A 14,179-nucleotide genomic window follows, 5' to 3' on the forward strand; every position below is an offset into this window, starting at 1 on the left:
TTCCTTTCTCTTTCAGCACGTGGAAATACCAGAACACCATTATCAAAGAGGGAAACATTTTTGAGCTTTTGTTTTCTTTCTCCTAATCCTGATAATGGAATGCTTTCTCAAATAAATGGAAATATTTATAGGTCTTTTGCCCTCTCTTTATATACTTTTTTCCAATTACAGTAGGGTAGTCAGGGTTAAGGGCAAATTCATATTTTAATTACAAAAATAATAATCTCATTGTAAACAATTTAAACAGTCCAGAAATAAACAAAGCATAAAGTAAAAGTTCCCCCATCATCCCGTCTTTCCAAGCGAGGACCATGGTTAACAGTTTGATATATATACTTGTAGGGGTTTTCACACACATATACTGATACATAATTTTAACCAAATTTGGAATCCTACTATTCATACTGATTTGCAACATTTTATCACTGAAAACATACACTTTGGACATATTTCCATGTCAGAACATGTAGAAGTACATTGTTCTTATTCCTTTGTATGGCTATATCATCATTTATTTATCCAATCCCTTACTGATGAACAATTAAGTTATTTCTAATATTTTGCTAATATAAATGATGCTGCAGAGAACATCCTTGAATACTGATTTTTGCATATTTACATCAATAAAAGACAAATTCCTAGAATTGAGTCAATTTGTATTTCTAATCCCAAATCATGAAGTACAATGAATAATTAATATTACTATATTTTTGCACAGCACTTTACAAAGCAGTTTCTTACCACTCAGCTCATTTGAGCTTCTCAACCACACTGTGAGTTGAATAGGGCATTATCTCTTTATTACTGAAAATTTCACAACTTCAGAAGATATTAATTGGATTCTGTTAGATGTCTCCTTTTTCCATGATATAATGTATCTGCCAATATTAAGGACATGCTTTGAAAAACATGCATGGTAACAGAGGAGGTCGGGAAATCTAGTTCTGACTTTCATAAATAAAAGTCATCCCCTGAGAAGGAAAATATTTTGTGGTAAAAGAAGCTGAAAAGCACATCTGACTGCATTTCTTCTAAATTGGTAACCTAACATATTCAGCTTATTTAACCTTAAAAGTTATTTTGTGAATACACAGATTGACAATTATCAAATACCAATTGCCTTTGAGGGCTCTTTTAAACAAACATAAAGAAACAGTATTTATTTGGTGGGAATCAGCTCACAACTAGCCTCCTCTTATATCTTCCTACAACCTCATCCACCTCCTGATGATACCACCAATTCCATCTTCTCTTCCTTTACTCCTGCTGATGCCTGAAGTAGAGACCCTCTTCACAGATAAAGAGGTAAGGCTCATTACAAATCTTGTGAAATGAACTTCAGAAATGTGTCCCTAGAGACATTTCCTTGGACTTCTTCATATGACAACTTGCCGGCCACTTTTATGCCCACTCCTACAAAACAAGTGTCTTCCTGAATCTTCTTATCCTCATTCAAATAGTGTAAAAACATCTGCCAACTTAGCAATTTTGCCCTGTACTCCCTCTTCCAAAACTATTATAAATATTGAATCAAATTAGTCCCACAACTGATCCCTTGCGTGGCCATACTGTATTATTTTCTGCTATTCAGAAAAGTGCCCCTTTAGCTCTACTTTTTAAAAAATTTTTTATCTCCAAGCCATGGATAAGAAGCCAGGACTAAACACTGCTCCCCATTCCCATGGTGACTCCATTTCTAAAAAAACAGCTTTGGGTTTAAAAACTTGCCAAACTTTTTGAAAGTCGAAATAGCATCCACTGTTCCGCTCTGTGTGCTATTTAAATCCTCAAAGGACTCTAGTAAATTAAGCATGGTTTCTGGTTACAGAAGTGTTGGGAAGAGCTGGCTTGTGACTTAGGCCTTACATTTGCCTTTATTTCATTTACTTCACAAAGCAGTAACCAAGAGTACTTGTCCAACTGATGCCCTATAGGGCAACTATATTGCTAAAATTTAGGTGGCACTATTTTAAAACTCTGTGTTCTTGCACTATCCCATAGGTATCTCAATACCTCGCCCCCAACTCCCAACATCTTTTTCTGTTTCTCATCTCTCTATCCTTGTCTCCTTAGCCAGACAAAATATTGAACAAAATTGTAAAAGCAATGAGTGTTATAATGGAATACTATGAAGACATTAAAAGAACAAAGTAGATCTGTATGTGTTGATATGGAATCAAGTCCAAGAAATATTGTAACAGATACAAGTAGCAGTGGTTAGGAATGTACAGCATGATTCCATTTGCGGTAAAAATGGGTCTGCATATGCATTACTCTCACATACTCTATATATGTTCAAATATGTACAGAAAAATTTTAGATGGATACATAAGAAAATGGAAATAGCAGTTACTTCTGGTGAGTGAGACTAGGGAGATGCCGGGGGAGTCTTACTTTTATTTTTTATATCTGTCTATACCTTTTACATTTTTTACTATGAACATTTTTAATCTTTATTATAGTCTAATATTAAATGAATGCAATTTTATATAGCAGTTAATTTTTAAAAGTTTTTCAAGCTTTCTTGAGACAGAATTGATGAATAAAAGTTGAATATATTTACCCCATGTCCAATGTCATGTTTTGATGGATGAATACATTGTGAAATCATTACCACAAATCAGCTAATTAACCTATCCATCACCTCACATAGTTTTTTTTTTGTGATGAGAACATATAAGATCTACCCTCTTACTCAATCTCAAGTGTATGAAGGAGTTCAGGAAATTTCACCCTAAAATATAACTCTTTGGTATTTTGAATTCAGGCCCTTAGAGATTAACATGCCCTTGGAAAAGAATTGATGTCCTTTCCCTTCCCCTCCCAGTTATCTCACTATATTGCAAGAAAGAAGATCAAGAATGCAACCAGACCTAGTCCAAATCATTTTAAACATAATACCTGTCTCTCAGGTTAATTTAATTTGTTAAAAGAATCATTTACAAATGAATCTGCTTCCCCATCCATTCATCCTCCCTAGCAACCATTTATTGCCCCTAAACAGAATTACCTGTACTGCTCATCTCCCTCTCCCCTCTAAAAGCCGTGCATAAAAATATCTGGATCCCAATGGGATATTGAGTAATCACTCTGTAATTCTCCCCACACACATGCCAAATAAACCTATTAATCGGCCTTAATTGTGAGTTGATCTTTGGGAGGGGGGACTTTCCCCTCACCCCCACATGTACAATACGGTATTGTCAACGATAGCCACCATGCTGTACTTCAGATCCCCAGGCAGTTAATTTTTTTAAAGGCAAAAGAGAAAACAAACCAAAAGAAAAATAAAAAGTGGGGCTAACTCAGATGCACATCTCAGGGCCTCTGGGAAATCCTCGTTAATAATAGTTATGCTGGCCATCACCAGTGTCCTGGCTTAAAGGTGCTTTCTCACGACAGGAAACATATTTGGGCCAATATTCACATGTCACCCTTGAGTTCCTTCAAAACTCAGGTGGTTAGCATCGGGTCACCAACCTGATTTTGTTAGGTTAAACACAGCCCATATGTTTTCTACTCTTCAATGAGGTAACTCCAACCTGCCTATTTCAAAAAGACAGTAATCGGTGAGGGTGTGAATATGAATGTACATTATTATTATTCAAGGTCTTGCTACCTTTCCCTGAATACACCTGAGGTCCCCTCCTGATTCATCCTGATCTCACTGCCCTTGTGTCTAAATGCATTGTGGGCACTGCCCTGAGTTGCTAATGCTCTTTTTATATACATTCCATTTGCCAGCCCAGGTCCTCTGTGAGGCCTTTGAAGGCAGAGGCTTGGTCAGTTTTGCATCAACCAAAACACTGCATGGTACTTTGCTGTCAGTTATTGAAGGCTTTCTCTGTGAGAGATACTGTTCCAAGCACTAAAGAACTAACAACCCTATCCACAGCCCTTTTTACACATGAGGAAACTGAGGCACAGAGACGTTAAGTCACTTGCCTAAGGTCACAAAGCCAGTCTGTAGCAGAGCTGGAGTTTGAACCTTAAGTGTCCACTTCCAGCTGCCTGGGTTCTTAACCACTATGCTGATATTGCTTCCTTAGAGATAATTGTTGTCAACTAAATATTTCACATTTCCTCACCACACTGCTCCATTGCTCCATTGTGTGGGACAACACATGACCTACTTATAATAGTCTACAAGACTCCTAACAGAGTCTGCAGCAACAGCTCTCTTGACCTACTTAGCAGATTCCTGGGCTTGCCCTTGAAAGCCCTTGGGAGATCCCTGTGTGTGGAGTTTCTTCTCTCAGAGATTTGAAAATATGGCCATTCAGTGAAATATTTGTGTTCTTTGGAGATAAGGTGTTAAAGTTAGAGAAATAAACAATCCACCACCACCACCACCACCACCACCACCACCATGCCACTAGATAAACACCAATGATGATTTGAAGATTTCAAATCTCTAAGGAGAATAGGAAACAATTGCAGGATAATGTTGTGCTTAATGTCTCCCAGCCTTTGTCACTTTGGCCATGGCAAAGCAACATATGTGATGAGCCCCTGGGGAATTTCATGTAACATTCATGCTCTGAGCTTCAAGCCCAGAGGGAATCAATCCTCAATCCGTGAGGGGTATCTCTGTAGCTTTGCAGCTTCACATTAATTAATTAATTTAGCATTTCATTTCCTCAGGCTAGCTCTGTGCCTCTGGTGCACATGGTTCATGACTGGCCTTGAATGAAGATGAGCCGCAGGCCACAATTCTTCTCATCTCCAGACTGCCCAGAGGGTGTCAGTAATGGGGACACTGCTGGCCAGGGGGGATTTTAACGATGGGTTAGCTACTTAGTAATACTCATCTGTAATTAAATTGTCTTCCTCTTTGGAGTACTGCTTTTTCCCTGAAGCTTTGACATGGTTCTGGCAATGAATACTGGCAAGTGGAGGAGAAAAAAATAAATTGAGAGAAGGTCCTACCTCCAAAATCTAATGTTTTCTTAACTGGACATGTTATGGATGATGCTTGAAGTGTCACCTTACATGTGGTGTCTTCTTCCCTATCCAGTTTTGGTATCTGTTTAGCACGAAAATAACTGCCACAATACTAAGAAAATTCTGTTTGTGATGTGAGAAGGGAGACATGCTTCTGTTCAGGCAGATTGGTTAGGGATTGGGGGGTGGTGAAGAAGGGGGAAAACCTGTGCAAAGGGCCATACAGAGAAAAGGAAACTAATTAAAACAGGACATCTGGGCATGCTTGTCTTGGGACAGTTGAAGCAAAGAGGGGACTTGTAGAAGAGGAATAGAGTCAAACAAGCGTAAAATGGGCAAATTTTTCTTCCCATTTCTGTTCTGGCTGAGACAGCAATGGTGTAGTGGAAGGAAATCAATAAATTTCAAATGTAGAACATTCTAAATGGAAGCACCCTTGAAGATCACGGGATCCAATCCACTCATTGTGTAGATGAAGAAACTGATACCCAGAGAAGGACTTTTCTAACAGTACATATTGTTAGTATCCCAAGTTGCACATTTAGAAGAAATTGCTTAACGATTTTTAACACTGCTAGTACTGACTTAGGACAGGGAGCTGCTATAAAATTCACTTTCTTTCTTCCCACAGCCATTAGAATGGTGGCAAGTGTCTGAGAGCAAATCTCAGAAAGACTAGCTCCCAACAAAAAATATTTGATTTCACAGAAGTCTAATTTGCTGCCCAGCTATAGATGTTTAAAAATAAGTTTCAGATCTCACATTCTAAGAGCGCCACCTTATGGAAATACTGCAGTATTGCATGTACTCTCTGATTTATCAGATTGTTTCCTTGGAAAGCACTCTGGCTACAATAAGCACTGTGGAACAACATGATAATTTAAAGAGCATAAATAGCTGCAGAAACAAACCAGAACACAGAGTAGAAAAAGCCATCTTATTAAGAGGCCCAAGAAAACGGTTTTTTTTCCTATCTGAGATGCAGTCCTAATTTACATAAATGCACAAAAAATAAAGCAAAGGTGAAAATAGCTGAGATTTGTAAATGTGCTTAATAAAGACAAAGATGGTGGCAATTAACTTCTTACTCAGTTATGAACATATTCAAATAAAATGTTTTTCATAATTTTCTGCAATAGCAGTACCACTTCAGAGCAAATGTTAGCCAGGAGAGTGTTAGAAACATGTATCTACCACGCTCCAAGAAGTACCTGCATTCTCAAACAAAAGCCTTTCAGGAATTACAAATGGATTTCAGTAGAAAGGAAGCAAAAGCTAGGGAAGAAATCAGAGGGGATGTAAACCCATTTATAGCTTATTTAGTGACCATTAGCTATATAAGGGAATAACTGCATTAGAATCCATTTTTAGTGTAGTTTCAAACCTCACTGTGAAAAGGGACTAAAATCAAGAAGTCATTTAAACCCAGAGAAGCAAAGAATACTTTCTACATGGCGAGGAAAGAGTGAGAAATTGATATCACCTGCCACAGGGAGAAGAGTGTGTGGCTACAGGGCGCAGTCCCCCACCACAGAGGGGAAGGGAGAGAGAAAATGCCTGAGATGAGCTCCCCTGAATGTTAGTCTGAAGGAGCAAGCTCTGCAGAGGAGGCTGGAGGTAAGGGTAGAGAAAAATAAATAAGAAGAGCAAAAGTGATTCTTGTGAGAATTGCAGGACATGCAGAGCCCAATGTGTAGGCAAGGTGGTGAGAACTGACCAGGGCAGGGAAGCTCAGCTGGCAAAGGACTCTCCGATGGCTGTCCCTGAGGGGAACGTACAAATGAGAAGACTCTGTGTTTAACTCTTACAAAAACAGAGAAATAAAAATATGCAATTCAAAGCTCAATAATGGGAGGGTGTAACATAGCAAGGACTGTGATAGGGATTTATTATTCAATCACCCCAAACTCACTTCACGTCCTTCTAGCCTAGAGAACTATGACCAGACGTTTTCTTGTCCCACTGGAGTTAAACCAAAAGGAAATGATCTTTACCTGTTTTTAACGTAGTTTATATTTAAGTTAGATTTTAACTCAGGAAAATATCATAGTTAGAAAGGACCTTTGAAGTCATTTATCCCAAGGTTCTCCTCTTACAGAGGGGTGAACTGGGGCCCAGAGAGGCTGAGAAATAGCCATTCAATTTGTTACTGGCATCATTGCTAATGGGACACGAATGGAGCTGTAACTGTCCCCAAATAGAACATCCAAGAACAAGGAGGTGGGGAATCGGTCACATACTTCACCAACACATTAGGGCATGGGATGAAAGTAACTGATGTTCAAACTAATGATCAACAATTATTTTTAAGAGGTTGAATTCAATTTGGCAGTCATGGTTTACTGAGGCAGAGAGTACATAACACATTTTAGAAAGGTTGAGTCATGTGGTAGGAAGAGCCTTGGAGTCAGAGACATAGGTTCAAAAGTTGGTTCCACCACTTACTCTGTCACTTTTGACAAATAATTAAACACCGCTCAGCTTGAGTTTCCTCATCTGTAAAATGGAAATAATGCCACCTGCATTGTTTTGAGGATTATTTGATATAATGAATGTTAGTAAATTGAGATAACATAGGCAACATGCTTAGAACAGTGCCAGGCACATAGAAAATTCTGTAAGAGAGCTATTATTATTATGTGAAAGTAATGAACACAGTGCCTGACATACAATAGGTGTTCAATAAATGATATTTGAAAAGAATTTCCTGAGAAAGAATAAATAAACCTTGCAATGAATAGTTAAGGGAAGCTTCAAATCCCCTCATCCCGACATTGATAGAACTCAGGAAACAAAAGAGTCTACGTAGTCTTCAGTATGGTCCTAGGTAAAGTATGGGTTGAGGCATGAGTCAGAATGGTCTAGGATCAGGGAAAATGAACAAGAGAAAAGAGCACTGGAACCTTCTTTGCCATTACGATTGAGCAATGATGTATGAGTGGCTGGCCCTGAACATTTAAGCTTAACTAAAACGAAATTTTTAGCAGAGATGGTCTTACAAAGCTCCCAGGGGACAGGGCACCTGAGAGGGAAATATTCAGTCCGGACTTCAAATGGTTCAAAATTAATTTTAGTCTACAGAAGAACAAATCATTCACCTGTGGCCCAGGGCAGTGCACCAAGTTTCCCAAGTGACCCACTTTGGGTGTCAAAAGCCTGTTCCACTGCCTCCTCCTCCTGTAGTTCATATTCCTTCCCTAGGTGATAGAAAATATTCTGCTTCCAGTTTGCATAACTGTCACAAGTAATGAATTAGATGGCTCTTGAAAACACCCACACGCTTTTTCAAACCTTTCTCTTCGGAATGCTGCTTTGTTTGTCTCAGATCCCTGCAGGGCCCACAACAAACACTCATGCTCTAATGCAGAGATCTTCAAAATGAAGAAAAGGACTCTCAAAGCCCACCCAAACGATCACACTTCACTGACTCCAGACAAGTTTGGGAGAGAGGCCAGTCTGAAATAGGGAAAAGTGGGACTTGTGGATTTTTTTCTTGTGTTGCATTTCAAGTATATGGAGTAACACACAAAGGAAAGGCTCCTCAGTGTCGCTTTGGATGTTCTGCTGAACTTTAGTTCATGAACTGCCGAAGATCACAAGCAAAGGGACAAACTGTTTTCATGGAAATGGGTACTGCTGAAACACATTAAAAGGAAGCTAAACATTCCTGCCACTATTTTGCTGTCAGGTCCTCTGGTCTTAGCCACAGTCACTTGCTGGCCTCAAAACCTTCAACCTGCAGGATTAGGCCAACCCAGATCCTGAGCCGGTAGTGCCACAGCAGGAAGGTGTTATCTGATTCACCTGTCAGGCCTCAGGCTCTGGAATTAGTCTTGCTCCTCAAAGCCAGTATTTCCGTGTTTTTTCAGTGAGCCCCAGGTGTTCAGGCATGACTTCTTCTTGCCAGCTATGTTTTCCTAAGATATATGACCTGAACTCTGTCCTGGTGCCCTTGTTTGTATTCATCTCTGGGTCCACTGCCTTACCCAGTGCCTGGCAAATAGTAGGCAGTCAATAAATGTTTATTGAACTGACCTGAGATGGAAGGCCTCACCCAAAGTTCAGTTTATGTGGTGGGAGCTCTAACCTACCCTGCCTAGCCCTTGTCAGTCTGTTCCCCCTGGGGCCTTTCCCCTACATCTGCAGCTTCCAACAGGGAACCTGCCTTACACCGGACTTTTAGTCTGGGCCTTTCGAGGTAAACCCGTCACTGTGTTCACCTACCAGATCATACCACTTTAGAAACCAGTGGCCACCTAGAGAATGGCAGAGTTCCTTCCCTAAAGCCCACTAAATGGCATCGTCTACTCAACACTTACCTATTAAGCATCTATACATCCCTGTGCTCAGCCACTGAACCCTGGCAGTTAAAGGTCTTAAATTTTCCAATGTTCTGGTGCACTAATTCCAGTTTGGACTTCATGGACCAGATTCTAATTTTGGCTTTGACAAAACTAGTCTTCAGGAAATGAAACATTCAACTGGTGACTGTGTCGGATTCCCACTGCAAACCTGCGATAGAGAGTGTGCAGCTCTATTGCCTCATGGCCCATCTACAGACACACCAGGCTATATCACAACATACCCAGGGCTGGCAGAGAAGGCTGGTGTGGCTAGTGGGAGGGAGAAGAAACTAGCAAGAATAAGGTAACTAAGTGTTGGATTTGTCCAAGAATACTGAGAGGTCTTGTCTGCAGAGAGTGGAACTGCTACTTTTGTTGTCTTCTCTTAAAATCATTTCTGGAGTCCCAGAACCAAGGCCGCAGCCAGAACCCCGAAGTAGCAGAAAGAAACACACTCAGCAGGTCTTTGCCTGGTGGATCAGGCAGAGACACGGGAACAGGGGAAAAAGCCTACCACCACCAGTGTCTGCATATCAGAAGAGCTCTGCCCTCAGCAGGCCCAAGCCCGGTCCTGACACTCTTGAGTTGCCAGCAATAACGTAAAACGAAAGAATAACAAAAGGGAGGAAAGGTGAACTGAAGTGTAAACTAACCCCACTCCAACTGCCCTGGTAGCTGCAGGTGCTCTCAGCTGCTCGACTCTTTGCACCTGCTCTCCGGTGGGAACAAGTGGCCTATTGTGTGCGGCTGTACGCTTGGAGGTGCTAAGCAAACAAGAAATGACTCTCCTGATCATAAAGTAGATGGGATTCCAGGAAAACTTCGCTAAGTCAAATAAAAGCGATTGTAAAGCACTTGATAAAATATAAACTGCTACATAAATACTTAATAAAAGCTCACAGCAACGCACACAAGGACAACTAGGTCAAAAATTACCCAAGCTTTCTAGCCTGGAGGGTCTTGGAAAGAGTGAAAATTGTCTTCCTCCCTCTGGTTTTCTCAGCCACTTTGTATTCTTTTGCTCTTACCTGCCCTTCAGCCCTTGGCACTCCTCTGGATGTCTCTCTCCTGTCACTGATATATCTCTGTGGTTAGAGGGGCTTCTAATTTTCATTCTGGGAAGTTGTGTCAAATATTATTTGGAGCAACAGATGTTGAATTCCATTTCTTTTGCTCAGAAGCCCCACTGGAGTTATGTGGTGCTATGGGGGAGACATTGGCTTTAAGATTTAATCATGGGAATCTCATCCCAAACTCTCCAACATCAGAAACTGAAAACAACCCTGACAACATCTCAAACAGGCAAACCATCTGCTCCCCTGTAGTTTGGAAGATACCTGAAAGAGTAAAATGAAGAGCTCACTGCTGTCCTCATGAGAATGATTATACCCCGGGGCTCCTTTTGAATCACTTTCACTTTGGTCTATTTGGGAAGGCATCGGGGAACGAACTGGAAATTCAAAGTCATTAAGGTGGCTTTATGGCATTCCTCCCTCTTTCAGACTCCCTCCCCAAATATCCTTGTCATAGGATCTCATAGCTTGTTAGAGACGGAAAGAGCTTTAGCAGTCATTTTGTCAAATTTATTCACTTTATAAGTAACAGAAAAGGCTGAAGTGCAGTGACTTGCCCAAGGTCACACAACAAGTTCACGGTAGAGCTAGGATCCAGTCTGGACTCTCAGCCTAGGGCTAAAGGGGTCTCTTTTTGCATGAGCTGGAAAGCTTCACAGGAAATGCATAGGCAATGGCTTTACTATAAGAGGCATGTGTGTAGAGGAGATTGAATGGAGGGCTAACCTTGGAGGCAGGTGAAAGTCATCCTCTAGCAAGGGGCTGGAGAAGCTCTAAGAGGAAGAGCTCCTTCTTCCAGGGGATGCCACCTTACAGCCTTGAGAGGACATGAGAGCAGAGAAGCATGGCAAGAAAGAGGGGTGGGAAAGGAACTGCTACTCTTGTGGGCCTGGACCAGGCAGGGACCAAGGAAAGGACAGGATATAGCAGCCCAGGCCAGAAAAAAAAAATGGACAGAACACTCACTCCAGGTCTGATGGACTAAAGATTAAAGCAAGCAGAGGACAGGATTTCTGCCAAGAATAGGAAGAAGACAGGAGGGCTCTGAACCCTGAAGGAACGAAGCCAGTCATTTGACAGGCAGGACAGTGCAGTGGTTAAGGGCATGGACTGGATGAGTTTGAATCCCGTCTCCCTCACTTACTAGTGATGTGACCTTTGGTAATTTACTTTATCTCATCAGTAGAATCAGTAAAATGTGGGCAATAATATTGTCTACCTCAAAAGGCTGTTATAAGAATTAACTTAGTCCATGTACATAAACTGCCTAGCACAGTGCCTGGCATGTGGTAAGCACCATGGATGGGTTAGATATTATTATCATTAGTCACCTCTACTGTTTCAGTCCTGCTTTCCGGAGTTTCGCTGTAGCCATAGACAGCATTTGGGGGACAAAGGAAAGAGAGCAGTGATCAGATTGCTTCAGGGAGGAAAAGGTAAGAAGAATTAAAAAGCGAAGGCAGATGAACCAGCAGAATGGGTGAGCTGCAGTTCCCCCAGCTTTCCTCTATCCCTCCAATGTCAAGCCCCCACAACTGCATGTCTCCCCCATATTTAGTAGTGGACAGAGTCAAAGGTGCCAGTAGGTAACCAACCATCCCGGTTTGCCTGGGACTGAGGGGTTTCCTGGGAGTCAGGACTTTCTATGCTAGAATTGGAAAGTCCCAGTCAAACTGGAACAAGTGGATCACTGTAGGGGCCAGAGGGTGTTTGCTGTTCAAGACTATTATTTGTTAAAGCCAGAGAGCAGAGCGCTGCTGCTAGATGCTATCCACTGGGGTTTAGAAAAGCTGGGTTATCCAGAAGCTATGTACAGGGATTTTTAATGGGACTTTCCTCATGTCTATGAAGGAAAAAAAAAAACCAGTTTCTTAAATAAACAGTTTTCACCAGGGGAATGATAGCCAATTTGAGGAGGATGGTCTTTAGCAGGGTAGTCACATACCAATAGCCTCATTATTGATGATTCTTATTTGATTGCTTCGATTCTCTGATATATGCTGTCCTTCTCCAAGTTCAGTACTCAGCGTTGTTATTATGTATGTTTGAAAATAATAAAACTGCATTTACTTTAAGATGGTCTGTCACTCAGACTTTAATTTAAACTGATGCTATTGATCTCTCAAAGTATTTCCTACTTTGGGGCCAATTGGTTTATTCAGCACCATGGGCTGACTTATTTAAAAATAGAATTTGTGGGGAGAGGTGGATTTGCTTAAGGGAAAAAAATGAAAAGTAATATTTCTGGAGAGATGCATAGAGAGAATTACTCAGGAAGCTGCTAAAGGTTCTGTGTTTGTAAAGAGAGTCTAGAAAGGCTGTCAATCACTCAGTGTATAGTTCCATTTATTCAGGGTAGAACGCCCCCCCAACATCTGATCTACTCTTCCACATTAATATCTAGTAAGTGAAGGATGCTATAATTTTCAAAGATATTTCATATACATTTTCTTATTAAAGGCTCACAACAACCCTTTGAGGTAGGCAGGGGAGTCATTAATTTCACCATTTCACAGGAGAAAACAAAACACAAAAAGTTTAAGTAACCTGACCAAAGACACACAGTGACATCAAGGGGAAGCTAGGTCTAGTATTCAGGTCTGTTGCCCCCAAGTATGTTTGTTGGTTCATCCACTGAATTCAATAAACACATATGGAGAGTCTACTCTATGCCAGGTACAATTAAGCAATGAGGACGTATGGATGGAAGACACAGTACTTGTCTTTCAGGAGCTAGTATAAGATTAGAGACAGACATGCAAAAGCTCTCAATGCAGGGTAACAAGAGACATGCTAGAGGGAAGCCTAGATGCCAGGGAGCCTTAATGCAGATGAGGGTGTGGGACAGGAAGATTCAAGGTCCTTAGAAGCAATGACATTGAGTTAAGAATAAGTAAGGGTAAGCCAGTCCAACAGCTCTTTTTCTAGTTCCTTCTAGAATGGTCCTTGTCTTAATCCTTCCTGATGGTATTTGGAAATTAGCTTTTCAGCATGAGTTCTTATGTAGTGCAACCTGCTACATGTCCCTCCAGCCCCAAACTACTGTATCCCTACCTTAGGTGGGAAGACCTTACTCTGGCTCCTGCTCAACAGAGACTCATCCCAGCTCTGGACCTCAAGCTGTGCCCAGAAGCAAGGAGAAAGATGACAAAATGGTCCAACAAGTGGCTCAAACCAAGGAAGAGTTCATTTGGGTGGTTTTTAAGAACCACATGACCATGTGGATCACTAAGACATGAGGGGCCAAAAAGTAGGAAGCTCCTATGACACTGGAAATACGAATTAAATTTCGTTTCTCAGGGAAATGAAACTACACTATAAAGGAGACAAACCCAAGGATCAAAGCCATACTCACATAAAAGAATAAAACTCATTGACTTGAGAAATTGGGGAATCATGACTGATTTTAATGATCACTCTCCTTTTCTATAAAGGTTAACCCAAGGATGATAGAAAGGACTTCAGAGGATTGAGCAACTAGACTTGACCTTCAACTAGACTTATCCTGGTTTTGAATGTAATTTAGGGAGATTATCTGAGTTAATCACTATAAAGAAGTCCTAGGCGGAATGGTTTAAAATGTCTTTACTATGAAATAAGATGCTGAAGATAAGAATGCACCAGCCCGGTGCATACACTTAGACACAATAGCTCTCACTTGGCCCCGGTGGATCCAAGTGCCCACCATTTGCACCAACCAGCACCAAGGATAGGGATTTTGACTTTTTTGCAGAAAGGAGAGGAGGTAAGATGAACATGAGAGTGGGTGGGTAAGGCTGTTCCTAAAGAGTTAAGAAATGGGTCACTGAAGAGAGCAAA

The 14,179-nt window shown here is 41.0% G+C and overlaps 1 protein-coding gene across 1 annotated transcript in view; it reads right to left on the reverse strand.

The window, feature by feature from the left end:
- GPC3 (glypican 3) overlaps nucleotides 1-14,179 on the reverse strand; it is a 414,862-nt gene that overhangs the window by 106,961 nt on the left and 293,722 nt on the right. The gene's annotated exons all lie outside the window — the stretch shown is intronic.

Source organism: Lemur catta, chromosome X (genome assembly GCF_020740605.2).
Source record: "Lemur catta isolate mLemCat1 chromosome X, mLemCat1.pri, whole genome shotgun sequence".
Taxonomy (NCBI): domain Eukaryota; kingdom Metazoa; phylum Chordata; class Mammalia; order Primates; family Lemuridae; genus Lemur; species Lemur catta.